Consider the following 14,320-nt stretch of genomic DNA (forward strand, 5'->3'; position numbering starts at 1 on the left):
GAGGCCCGGCCCCCTCCCTGCATCACTGTGCAAACGCGACTTTTGGCGCATTCTAAATTGGGGGATTAAGTCCTCTTGAATCCTTATGGTCCCTGGGGTCCAACAAGCCCACCAGGTACCACCAGTAAGCCCCACACAGTGGGATTGCTGAGAGGTGGTCCGAGGCCACATCACTTTTTACACCACTCTGCAAATGCGCCTCTTGGCACACTGCTGGTGGGGTGATAAGGTCCTCTTGTGTCCTGAAGACATCAGGACTACAGTGGACTTCATCCCCCGAGCAGCAGTGCATCAGGAGGCACGTTTGCAGAGTGGTGTAAAAAAGGGGGTGCGGCCTCAGACCACTCTCAGCAATCCAGTTTTGTGGGACTTACTAGAGATAACAAGAGGGCTAGTTGGCCTCCAGGGACCCACAGAAGGCAAGGGGACTTCATCCCCTAACCAAGAGCACGCCAGGAGGTGCGTTTGCCGAGTGGTGGAGAAAGGGGGTGTGGCCTGTGTCTACCTCTCAGGAATCCCACTATCTGGGGCTTACTGGAGGTATCAGGTAGGCTAGTTGGCCCCTAAGGACCCCCAGCGGCAAAGGGGACTTTAATCCCCGTCGAAGAGCGCGCCAGGGAGTGCATTTACAGAGTGGTGGTCATAGGGGGCGTGACCTGCTATGAGTACTTACCAGTGCTGCTGTGTGGGACTTACTGGATGTAATAGGAGGGGCAGTTGGCTTCCAAGGTTGTCCTTGGGGGCCAACTACCCCTCCTGGTACCTCCAGTAAGTGCCACACAGTGGGATTGCTAAGAGGTCTTCAGAGGCCGTGCCCTCCCTTTCTCCACTACTCTGCAAATGGGCCTCCTGGCACACTACGTGTTGGGGGATAAGGAGCACTTTACTCCTGAGGGACTTTGGGGGCTAAGAAGCCCTCCTGGTACATCCTGTAAGTCCTACGCAGCGGAATTCCTGAGCGCTAGTTGGAGGCCCAGCCCCCTTTCTCCACCACTCTGCAAATACAACTACCAGTTGAAGAAGCATTTGCAATGTAATAGGTTTCGCATTTGCGAGAGTTAGAGCGATTGGCGCTGTAAATGTAAAAGTGTTTTATTAATTTTTCTTGGAGTGGAGTGGATGTAGGTTGTGTGTAGTAGAATTATGTGGTATATTGTGCAGTGAATTTATGTGGATAGAAATTATGTGGTATTTAGTGTATAGGAATTATGTAGAGTGTGATTATGTGTTATGGAGAGTAATTGTGTGGTATTATAGTCTGTGTTGTGGAGTTGTAACCTCATGTTTAGTCTTCCTCATTTCCATAGAAGCTAAACTATAAACTCAATGAGACAAAAAAAAGAAGGAACCACTGAGTAGCACTTCTGGTCCTAGTTAGAGGAATGAGCAGGGCCACTGCAATTATGCAACTGTTTGGCTGAACCGACTTTTGCACAATTATACATGTTCTGCATTTGCCACATAATCCATCATCTGCTGCATGATCTGCAGATTTTAACAAGAAAAACCCTGTTTGTAGCTCAAACCGCTCAAACGTTACCAAAATCCACTGACAAGTGTTACAGCGTGGTGGAAGGGCCTTTGCAAACCTAAAATGGTCACCTGTTACTTATTGCTAAATTTGGGTATTAAATTGGTACTAATGGTGTGTAAACCATGTTGGCTTTTTTCTGCACCTCTCTTGCCTCTCTCTGCATTTCTGTTGCATCTTTCTATACCTTTCTTTTTCTGCACTTATTTTGCCTCGTTTTGCTCACCTCTTGCACTTTCTGCACCTCTCTTGCCTATTTCTGCACCTTTGTTGCCTCTTTCTGCACCTCACTTGCTTCTTTCTGTACCCCTCTTGCGACTTTCTGCATCTTTCTTCCCTCTTTCTACACCTCTTTTGCCTATTTCTGTACCCCTGTTCCCTCTTTCTGCAACTCTCCTGCCTGTTTCAGCACCTCTCTTGCCTCTTTCTGCACTTCTCTTTTCTCTTTCTGCACATCTGTTGCCTCTTTCTGCACCCCTCCTGCCTCTTTCTGCACCTCTGTTGCTTCTTTCTGCACTTCTCTTGCTTCTTTCTGTACCCCTGGGGCTTCTTCCTACACCCATCTTGCCTCTTTCTCTACCCTTCTTCCTTCTTTCTGCACCTCTCTTCCTTCTCTCTGTACATCTCTTGAATCTTAGTTCACCTCTCTTCCCTCTTTCTGCACTTCTCTTGCCTCTTTCTGTACCCCTCTTGCCTCTTTCTGCACCCCTCTCGCCTCTTACCTCTTTCTGCACTTCTGTTGGTTCTTTTGCACAGTGCACTGTTTTTGCTTCTAACTGCACCTCTCTTGTAAATGTCTGTACCCCTCTTGCTTTTTTCTGCACCCATCTTCCCACTTTCTGCACCTCTCTTGTCTCTGTCTGCACCCCTGTTCCCTCTTTCTGCACCTCTTTGGTTGTTTCTGCAACTTTCTTGCCTCTTTCTGCAGTTATCTTGCCTCCTTCTGCACCTCTGTTGTTTGTTTCTGCAATTCATTTGCCTCTTTCTGCAACTCTCTTGCTTCTTTCTGCACCCCTGTGGGTAACACTGGCCGATGGACTCAGTCACAGCTTGCTCTGCGCCAGGACGCACCACCACCTTCTCCTGCCATCTTGCCGATAAGAGCAGTATCAAGCCTGCAGTGTGGGACACAGACTTTGGGGGGCACTGGCCGTAGGACTCAAAGTTCCATCTCGATCTGTGCCAGCCTGCAGTGTGTGGGGGATGTGCCCGGATGAAGGCCAGGCAATGGTTGGCCCACCCTGTTCCTAAAAGTGACAGGAAGAGGCAGGGCAGGGCAGGGCCGCCCCCCTTGGCCCTGCTCCTTTAAAGCACTAAGCTGTGCGAGACCTGCTTGTTCTGGAAGTTGCTGTTCATTGATATATTTTTCAAGTAACAATGGGGGTTGTCCTAATCGTCCTACTACATCTGGGACAAGAACAACTGACAAAGAAGGGGAAGGTGATGTAGTGGAATAAATACGATCACATTTTGGTGGGTAGAACACTAATTAGTTTCTACTTGTAGGTGCTTAGTCCCTTAATGCTATTAGCACTTGTTTCAATTATCACGTACCACATCCACAACTGGAGAAGAATAATTCTTTGTATTTCTTAAATAGGAAATAATACAAAATGACAAACAAGGAAATCAATACAATACAGTCAGAATTCCTTCTAACCCATTATAAATAAAACAGAATGGTTGCTGCATGTTTTTGAGCAATCCTACAATGAGGTAGTCCAATACACACAAAAAAAGGAAAGGTCAACCCTCCATTCAGTCCAAACAAGTGTGTCATTTCTTTTTAAGGTACTAATATTCTGTTGGACTCCTCTGGTTTGTATGGTCGATGTGTTTCAGCCCACAAATTCGGGCCTCATCAGGACATGGGCAAAAGGAAAATACAACCTGGCAGGAAACTAAACAAAAGAATCGGTCTCCAAGTTGACTGCAACGTAAACCAAGAGGCAGGAGCACGAGGGAACTGAACCCAGGACCCCCAAATAGGTCTATGTACTCACACTAAGATACTTCTGTGAACGGCTTTTGAAAACCTCGTCATCTACAGGGCTGTATATCATGGTGCATAAAGCTGGTCAGGCGGCTTGCTACCGTTAGTGTGGCAAAATATTATTAAATGACATGTTTTCCTGTTACAGTCTGCCTATAAATAAATTCTAAAGGATCTAATTGTACTCCCGTTTTTCTTTTTTTTTTATATGTTCACATCTAATCCACCCGTCGTACCAAATGTGTTGTCTACTCCTCCCCATTCTCTGTCTATGACCTGTGGATAGGTGTGAAACAGTAGTTGTACAATTGTGCTGGCACAATCTTCAGAAATAAAAGAACACAAATGTACTGGTGGAGCTCCTAACCAGACATTGAGCATTTGTATGCAAATATCTTGAAAACAGGAAACCTAGTATACTGCTTAGGGACAAAGGGAAGAACCCAAAAATAATAATGTCTGCAGTAGGCAAATATTTCCTTCTTTAAGGACACCTATGCATTTCCACCCTGCAGTGGTGATTGAGTCTGAGTACCTACAGCAGTCTGCTAAGTAGAGTGAGGAGGTTTATTTGCTTTCAGCTTCCTAAGTGGAGAGCATCTTGATTGTATTCAGACTGCAATTTTGAATTGCTCAGTCCTTTTACACCTCAAAACGCTGTGCTAACACTCGGAACAGCAGGGATTGAAGAAGGCCTAGACTATTGTTATTGGGTATTCTTTGCTTTTGGGATAGCAGTCCCTATGAAGCACCAAGCAATGTACTGCTAAGTCCATCCAGTGACTGCTGCTTTTGGGAAGACATAACAACATCACACACTTTACTTTTTAAACTGTGTGATTGATCACTATAGCATAACTTAATTACAGTAACACAAACCGCACTGCTAAGGGGCTCACAGGGGCCAGGTCCATTGAAATACTCTTATCTACTATATACCATTTGTTTAGAAGCTAATAGTTATTTGATATCATGGGCAAAAGTAAGGCCTCGGAAAAACAAACTGAGGTAAAAGGAGTGAGAAAGGTACCCAGGCACTCCGCTAAGAATTACACCTTGAGCAAAATTAATGTTTTGATTGAAGAAGTGGAGGGTCTACTTGCTACGAAAGAAACAGGTAATCAAGCAGAAGGGGAGCACACAGAAGGGTATTGGTTCATATGTTAGCAAATCTCATTCCGTGTCTTGGGGACAAGTAAAAATGTCAAACATGCTAGCATTCCCAGCACGGAAAAGCCCTGTGAGTGTACTCCAGCAGCCCCCACAGGTGCCTCTATCTGAGAAAACTCATAAACCCACAATGCCCATAGTTAGCATTAACTGTTCGAATTGATATGCAGTCCTAGAACCCTTAGAAAACAACATAATGCTAGAACAAGCAATAGCTCACCATAAGAGAGTGAGGAGTGGAAACATCTTCTCAAATAAAAGTACTGAGGTGAGAGATTGCTAGTCTATGTGAGGGCATGGAGAGGTTGACCAAGGTGCTAAATGAGAAACTAGATAGTTAAACGGCCATGACAACACATGTGAGCAACTCTGTAGATGATAATAGGAGTAATTTGATCATAAGGGACAGCAATCAGTTTGCCAACCAAGGCTCAATATTATGCATGGGGAGAACAGATGACATAGTCAAGGGCAACCATCTCAGAGTAGAAGGGACTTCTAGTGAAATCAGCGCCAGAGGGGAACTGGCAGAGGGGAGGTACATATCCAAGTCAAATTGGTCCTCAAATAATCACACAGCACCGAGTCAAAGAGATCTAAAACTTTTATGGCAGCTGTAGTAACCCTAGTAATAATAAAGTCACTGAGGTTACGACCAAGGGCCCGATTCTGATGCAGATTGGAAAGCTTCCTTATCTAGGGCTGATTACGATGCAGTTAGGAAGGCCTACTAACAGCATTTGCTCCTTTCAAATCGGATGGGGAACGTGTCTTCCCGATCGAGGGCCAGATTATGTTGCGGTTAGGAACACAGGCTCCCATAGAAATCGACGGGACTCCAACCAAATATCTGGAAGCATCAGGATGCATCATACTCGGCCGGTCGGACTCTCCCGATCTGAGTCAGTCGGAAACCATTTCCAAACTGATTCGATCGGGAAGCTTTCGAAACCGCATCAGAACCGGACCCCAAGTCATATGATATATAATTGACAAGTGTGACCAAAATCCTGCAAGAAGCCAGGGAATCTCACAATTCACGTGTAAATAAAGAGAGGCATTCCAGAGGTTGTAGATCCATAATTAGGGAGGATATTTTGCATGCCACAAGACTTAGTGACATAGACACTCAATTTGACAGCATAGGGCTGAAACTAAAGAATTATTAGTTGGTCGAAGATCTAATTACATCGGAGCTGAGGTTCAGGGCCGATATAAAATAGCAAGTAAGACTGAAGGTCAATACTCCAAATTACCTAACTACCTTCACAATGTCTATGGACTGTAAATCTCCAGCCCTTCCCCAATGCCTCCATAATCTAGATGATTGTTCCAATTTATCGGATACCGACTGACTGCAGGGAAACATGAGGGGCACAATATCCAGTATAATTTGCACTGGGAGAGAATTTAGCATCAACCCTGGGCAAGTAACCCCCCAAGTACTAGTTGCCAGAAAAGGAGGAGGGAGGCGCTATCCTAATCATACAATTACTGCAAGTAATTTACTTGAATGAGTAGGTCAGGATTGCCCTATAAGTCCACCTAACAAAGGGAAGGGGAGACCAATGATGATTCTTTGAGATTACTATCGTGGAATCTGGCTGGAGTTAGAGCAAAGCTCTCAGGTCCCGGGGAAGGGGGGGAATTTATTGACTGATATCACATCATTGTCTTTCAGGAGACCTGGGCAGTAGCCCCAGTATTTAGAAGTGACTTTATCACATTTTCTGCATATGTAGCACCAGACCCGTTGAGAAGACCATCAGATGGCATACTGATGGTAAGGCTGGATCTCAACACAACAGCCAAAGTAGGCACAAAAGATAGTTGGGTTCTGCTGAGCTTGGGAAAAACTAACTACTCTATATGGGGCCAGACACATAGCCATTGCTAATATGTTTGTCAGATCAGTCCCTCTAAACACTCAATCTGCAACTGTGGGTTACCTTCCAGTCATTTAAACTACAGTGCCATAAAGATTATCACAGGTGACTGCAACACAAGACTTAGCCCTGTAGAAACAAATGTAGACCAGATCCCACAAATGTTTCACTCACCAAATTCATTGAGAGTACCGGGGCAGGCTGTAAATAAACCAACTGTGGTGGCAGCGCAGTTGGAAGATATGATTGGAGAAAATGGCCTAAAAATAGTCAGAGGTAACACTATATTAGATTTCCCTCCATGTCCAACTTTCAAACGAGGACTAAAAACTAGTAATATAGATTATATACTGCTGGATCAGGAATTATGGCCCTATTTGGTCGACATGGAAATTGCCCCTAGACTGGACAGTGAACACCAAGCTCTGAGTGCTAAATTTTTACTTTCTATATTTATGAGCTCAAACGTGGCACTCTGAATCTCAAAAAGTGATGTAGAGGCAGCAAATAATATGAGAAACGTCAAATGGATGGAAATATTGACAGACTCTGCAACACAAACACACATATACAAGTTATTTGTGGAAAACTTGTCCTCCATTGAAACAATAAACAGGGCAAAGCCTAAAATTGTCAATGTGCATTGCCAACTTATGGAGCAATTAAGGCCCCTCTTTGTAGTCATCACAAGACTTCGCAGAGCTGGTTCAGTAAAGAATGTCGACTCGCAAAGAACTGCTTACTAGTTGCCATAAAGAAGGGTAGTCAAGCAGAAATAGCCTCTGCAAGAAAAACGTATAAGACCATTTTGACTACATCCAAAAGGAGGTGGGAAAAGGAACAGTTGGTAGTGCTCACCAACACACTTAACAAAAAAACATAGTTTTTGGGGAATCTAGTGGCAGTGAGTTGGTACTCAAGTAATTGACAATCACTTAGAGGCAGCAGTATAGCCAGACCAATGGGTTTTCCACTTCGAGGCTCTCTACAGTGAGTGGCATCAAGAAACGCTTCAGGATAGGAAGTAGGAGAATATCCCTTAAATAGAGCAAGCAGGCACAACCCCAATCTTAAGGAGTACAGATAGGACAGATAGGGAGCCCACATGCTTTACCCCAACTGAAATGGTGCGTGCCTTAAAACAAAAACGAAGGAAGAAAAGGCTCCCAGACTGGATGGTATCAATGATAATCTATTTCTGTCCCAACATGAAGTATGGGTCCCTTACCTCAAACACATGAGTAATACCATCATGAGGGGCAACAATATTCCTCCTACCTGCCATGGTTATGCCATAATTCCTTTCTATAAAAGGGGAGCAGAGATTTACCTGCCAACTACGGATCTATAAGTTTACTTGACAATAGCCCAAAAAACTGTTCTGTAGGCAGGTTCTGGCAAGGCTACAAGTATGGATATTGGATACCCATATCCTGGAGGATGCACAAGTAGACTACAGGAAAAAAGTTAGTACCCTCGACCAGATATAGAAGTAAAAATATTGATGCAAAACTACAGAATGCAAAAATATCGACTCCGTATACTTAAACAGGTAAGTGCAAAATATTGAAAACCAAATATCGATGTAAAAAATATAGTTGTACAAAATATCAAATTTTATATATAAATATATATGTATATACTAAAACAATAAATATTAAATATGTTACATAATAAAATGAATATAAAAAATAAAGTAGATTTAGGTGCCGATTCCGATCCTGTAAAACCCGGGTACAAATGGCCGTACGGAGCGTTTTCTCCGTACGACCATACAAACCAGCAAGTACGATTCGTACAGAAATACCATTTCCATACGAATCGTAAAAAACACCGTACGGCTAAAAAATACATACAATTCCGATCCTGGACAGCACGTACGCGACGTCCGCATGGAGTCAGGCAGCGTTTTACGGACCAGCAAGTACGATTCGTACCCACAGCACTCCGCACGGCTATATTTTTACGGGAGCCAAAACGTGCCGCAAAAGCCAAGTACGCCGCGATGCACGAGGAAAAGGGGGCCCGCTACGCGACGTACACGCCATCACCCACATCGTACGTGTCATCATGTACGGTGCGTACCCCAACAGTGCCTATGTACAGCCCGTAATCCCCACCCCCGTATGTATGGACCGTACCCCAGGCATACCCCCACCCTCGAATGTACGCACCGTACCCCAGGCGTACCCCAATCCTCACGTATGTACGGTCCGTACATACGCGGGTGGGGGGTACGCCTGGGGTACAGTGCGTACATACGCAGGTGGGGGAACGGTGCGTACATACGCGGGTGGGGGTACGGTGCGGACATACGTGGGTGGGGGAAGGCTGGGGAGGCTGTACGACTCGTACCCCGGGCACAAGTGTACTCGTGGTAGGGCTCGTACAAAGTTCGCTCCGTACGGAGCCTTTTCCATGCGCTTGTGTTTTCGGACGCGCGGTACGGATAGTACTTGCGCGCTTGGACTTCAGTTTTACAATTTGTATGTAAAACTGTCCGGGGACGTCTCATAGACTTTTCCCGAGGCGATTCGCATGTATTTTTCACATAGGAATCGTACTTCTCCATTTGTACGGGACTTGTACGATTCGTACGTAATAAAATATGGATACGAGTCGTACGGGAAAAAAAAATCCAGGATCGGAATCGACCCCTTAATATAAATTTGAAAAAATATAATTAAAAAACGTATTAAAAAAGTTAAACACACATACATAATAATTAATATATTTACTTTAAAGCAATTAATAAACTATTAATTTTAATTTATTTTATATTTTAAAATTATTAAAAAATTTACAAATATATATATATGTGTGTGTGTGTGCATACCAATAATATTATATCTAATTTAAAGAAAATTCTATTATAAATTAAAACATTCAACTTTTATTAAACTTAAATTTCCCCCTCCAGTGAGTAAAACATTAGAGGTAGTGTTGGATAACGGAGGGGTAAAAATTACTATTCCCATTCCAGTGAGTGCAACAGTAGGGAAAGTGTTGGATAGCGGAGGGGTAGAAGTTACTATTCCCACTCCAGTGAGTGTAACAGTAGGGAGAGTGTTGGATAGCAGTGGGGTAAAAGTTACTATTACAAATCCATGGAGTGCAAAAGTAGGGAAAGTGTTGGACAGCGATGGGGTAAAAACAACTATTCCCACTCCTGTGAGTGTAACAGTAGGGAAAGTGTTGGACAGCGGAGGGGTGAAAACTACTATTCCCACGACAGTTAGGTGCAAAAGTAGGGATAGGGTTGGATAGCGGAGGGGTAAAAGTTACTATTCCTACTCCAGTGATTGCGGCAGTAGGGAAAGGGTTGGATAGCGGAGGGGTAAAACTTGCTATTCCAACTCCAGTGAGTGCAGCAGTAGAGAAACTGTAGGATAGTGCGGGATAAAATGTACTATTCCCACTCCAATAAATGTAAAAGTAGGGAAAGTGTTGGAAAGCAGAGGGATAAAAATTACTATTCCAACTCCAGTGAGTGCAACAGTAAGGAAAGTATTGAAGAGAGGAGGGGTAAAAATTACTATTGCCACTCTAGTGAGTGCACCAGTAGAGAAAGTGTTGGATAGCGGAGGGGTATAAATTACTATTCCCACTCCAGTGAGTGCAACAGTAGGGAAAGTGTTGGATAGAGGAGGGGAAAAAATTACTATTCCAACTTCAGTGAGTGCAAAAGTAGGGAAAATGTAGGATACGGAGGGGTAAAAACTACTATTCTCACTCCAATGAGTGCAACAGTAGAGAAAGTTTAGGATAGTGGCGTGATTTACTTTTACCACTCCAATAATTGTAAAAGTAGGGAAAGTGTTGGATAGGGTAGGGGTAAAAATCACTATGACCACTCCGGTGGGTGCAACAGTAGGGAAAGTGTTGGATTGCAGAGGAGTAACTATTAATACTCTCACTCCAGTCAGTTCAAAATTAAAAACAAACAAAATTTCAACAATAAAAAGATTTAAAAAACAAAACAAATGAAAAATATATAAATATGTTAAAAATTCAAATACAAATATATTTAAAAAACATATTATAATGTTAAACACATATAACAAATACCTACACATATTATATTAAATAAAAATTTAAAAAAATTTGCAAACAAATAAATATTTTTAATTAAAAATTATTTAGAAATAAAAACATTATTACATATTTGTTTTATTTCCTATCCTATAACACCACACAATTCACAACCCACATCTAAATAAAAACTAATGTAATTCCTCAGCTAACATAATTAATTACCATTGAAAGTAAAATTATTAATTAAAAAACAAATTAAAACTCATAAAATTATTTAACTTCTGACACATTACCCCTATAATTTCCACAACCCATATCTAAAATTAAACTGTAAAAAAAGTAATTAAACAGTGAAAAATGATTTTCAATTAAAAAACTAATAGTATACCAGTTATAAAGTAACAATGTACCCCTATAACGATAAAACCCACACACAAAAAATATAAACAAATACACAAATTAAATATAAATTAATTAATTAATATTATTGATTGATTCATTTTTAAATAATTATACAAAAAATTACTTCTCACCCTTTAGACCTATAAACCCCACAACCCACACCTAACATTAATTGTGCAAATTCCATATTAAATTTTCAATTACTTAATTAATATTAATGAACAACTAATTATTAATTAATTAAACATAACTTACTTTTCACCGTTTACCCCATAAACCCCACAACCCACTCCTAAAAAAAATCACACAATTACCATAATTAATTGTCAATAAAATAATTAATATAAATTAACAACTAATTATTAATTAATCAAAAAGAAATTACTTCCCACCCTTTACCCATATAAACATGAAAACCTGCACCAAAAACAATTACACAATTACCAGAATGAATGATCAATTAATTAATTAACAACCAATTAATAATTAATTACAAATAAATTACTTCCCACAACTAATGCTATCAAATCTCAATTAAATTAATAAATAAAAAAAATAATTAATTGATTATCATTAGATTACTTCTCACCCTATTCCCCCATAAACCCACAACCAACTACGGAACTAAAAAATGCTACGTTTTATTCAAAATAAATTTAACAACTAATAAATATTTACCACATATATTAAAAAACATAAACAATACTTATACAAACAAAATACATAAAAAATATGAACTAAAATACATAACACTAATTTAAAAAATCGATATTTTAAACAATTATATTTTTGCAAACAATATTAATGACTTCTAAAAAATTTTAAACAATATTTCTTACCTTAAATTCGATATTCTTGACCACGTTTTTCTTGCTGTCGATATTTTTGAATCACGATATTTTCAACTAGATATTTGTGTAAGTCGACATTTCCAACTCGATATTTTGTCTCATTACTGATCTAGTCAACCTCTGAGTTAACCTCCTACAGGGAATCCCTAGAAGATGGTCAAAAGACCATTGCACCTAATCAAATGAGAACATGCTTGTGAGGTGCTTGCCAAAAAGCAACTGCAGCAGCGATTCCACTAATTTGCCCATTTTCTCTATGGTTGAGGACTCTGATATTCCAAGGAGATGGATGTTGTTTCTCCTGGAGCGGGCCTCCAAATCATTGCTTTTGGCCTTGATGACCTCCAGCACTTTTTCCATGTGTGATAATTGTGCATTCGAGATGTTAGCACCATCATCTGCATCAGAGTCTAATGCGGGAAGGCTCTCATGCATGTTGGTGAGCAGCAGTTTAATTTTGCTGTTGTTACTGGTCTCATCTGGGTTATGACCTGGGGGATGGTTGTCATAGCCTATACCGTCAGCCACCCATACTGACCTTCTAGAAGTGAAGGATCACTTGGCCTGGTGTTGGCCACTCTTCTCCATCACTAGGTGAATAGCAGGCAGCAGTACAGTGTACCTGTCAATCATGTGTGAGAACCGTTGCATTCCACCCAACCTCTGCTACACCCATGTCCCGAATGCCAAACTGATCCTGACTCCCATCAATCAGCCAGAATGGGGGCACAAACAGGCCCAAGAGGCCACCAGTAAACTTGAAAAGGATGAGGATGAGATGCAGTCACAGGCCTTTTGGAGAAGGATTGAGTCTCAGTTGTGTGGCATAAGGGAACAATGGTCCCAATGATGCCCTGTTAGACCTTGCGCCAAACAATCAGTAGCAGCCTAGGCCCGCAAACTCCCACAGTTCGGATCATTGACATGGATATGTCAAAGGCCAACATATTTCTCTTCCTCACCAGCTCCTCACCTTGAACACAAAAGCAATCAGGACCTCCCAAGTGTGGTGTTCTGGGAGGCCAAGTCCTTGAGCAGCAGCGTAGGCCTCAATGCTTGGCACTGTTTGTGCCGAGCATGTCCCTTTCCTCCTATTGCGTTTGGGCTCCACTTGACTAGCAGCGACTTGGACCCTCATGCCTTCACATTCCAGATGGGCAGTCCAGCCCCTACAGCCGAGGCACAACTGGGGCCCCGGGCTCCCTCTCTTGGTCTAACCAACCTCCCCTGACAGGTCAAAGAGGAGCCAATACCCCATTGGTGCAGGACTCCAGAGGGCAAGGCCTTCAGCAGGATATAGTGGTAAGGTGGCCAAATAGGCCACACATCATAGCTCAGAAAGCATTGAGCCTCAGTCCTCCTCTTCTCCACTCTCCCTGAGCCAATTTCCTCATGCACAGCAGTAGCAGGTCGCCTCTCCTAGAGCTAGACTGCCCAATCCTCCGCAGTTAATTGGATAAATGATGGATTTTTCCCTCCAGCCAGCCAGGGCAAAAATGTGGATCCAAAAGGATACAATGAGTCACAAAGAAAGGCAATATCCTAGAAAGATGTGAATCATAACAGGGGGACTCACCAAAGAACAAAAAAAAGCCAAAATGTTGCAGTGGAAATATATTTTTGTTCTTCCATCTGTTTTGAGTCTCAAATTTTTCAGTGATGTAAATCCTCTTGAAAATTAATAAATATAATATGAAATATGTTTTAAAAAAAATGTAAACAACATCACTTACTTAGTCCTTTCCACTTTGAGCAGGTAGTGCTCCTGATCGCTAACATTAGCCCTATGGTGTTTACCTGCTGCTGGGTATGGGACACCCTGTTGTGGCAGCCCACAATGCCTCCCCCCTCCCCCCACTGGAGCTGTGACTCTGCCAGGCTGTAGCCCTACCTGGGCCTGCTACCGGTGCTGGTGCCATGTGAAACAATTGAATACTAGTACCTTGATTCCCTGAAAATATTGAAGGGTGATATTTCCTTTGCACCTCTGCTGCCCAGAGTAGTGCAGGACTCAGAGACAGTGGGGGTTCCTGCCTCTGTCATAGCTCATAAGTGGAAAGGGCATACCAACAAAGAAAAGGATGCAAGGGTGAATGGAGGTGGATTGGGCCTAGGGAGCTAGAAACACAAGGGAGCCCTCCCTATATATTTTGTGTGTTTGCAGCATGGTGGTGAGAGGATGTAACAAGGGCAGGTGGAGAGAAGTAGGAAGGGAGATAAGGTATTACTCCTTATCTCCTTCTCTCTTAAATCAATTAATCAATCATGGTTGGTAAGGCTCAACTACTCATCCATGAGGGTCCCAAGGCACTGGGGGAAAAGGGGGACTGCTCCATTGAGTGCTGGGGTCACCTGAAAAGCCAGTTCTTGAGCTCCTTCTTGAACTGGGGCAGTGTGGGAGCTTGCAAGGTTAAGGGGGAGGTTGTTTCAGGCCTTGGCTGTGAGGTAGGAG

This window comes from Triturus cristatus, chromosome 2_2 (genome assembly GCF_964204655.1).
Source record: "Triturus cristatus chromosome 2_2, aTriCri1.1, whole genome shotgun sequence".
Taxonomy (NCBI): domain Eukaryota; kingdom Metazoa; phylum Chordata; class Amphibia; order Caudata; family Salamandridae; genus Triturus; species Triturus cristatus.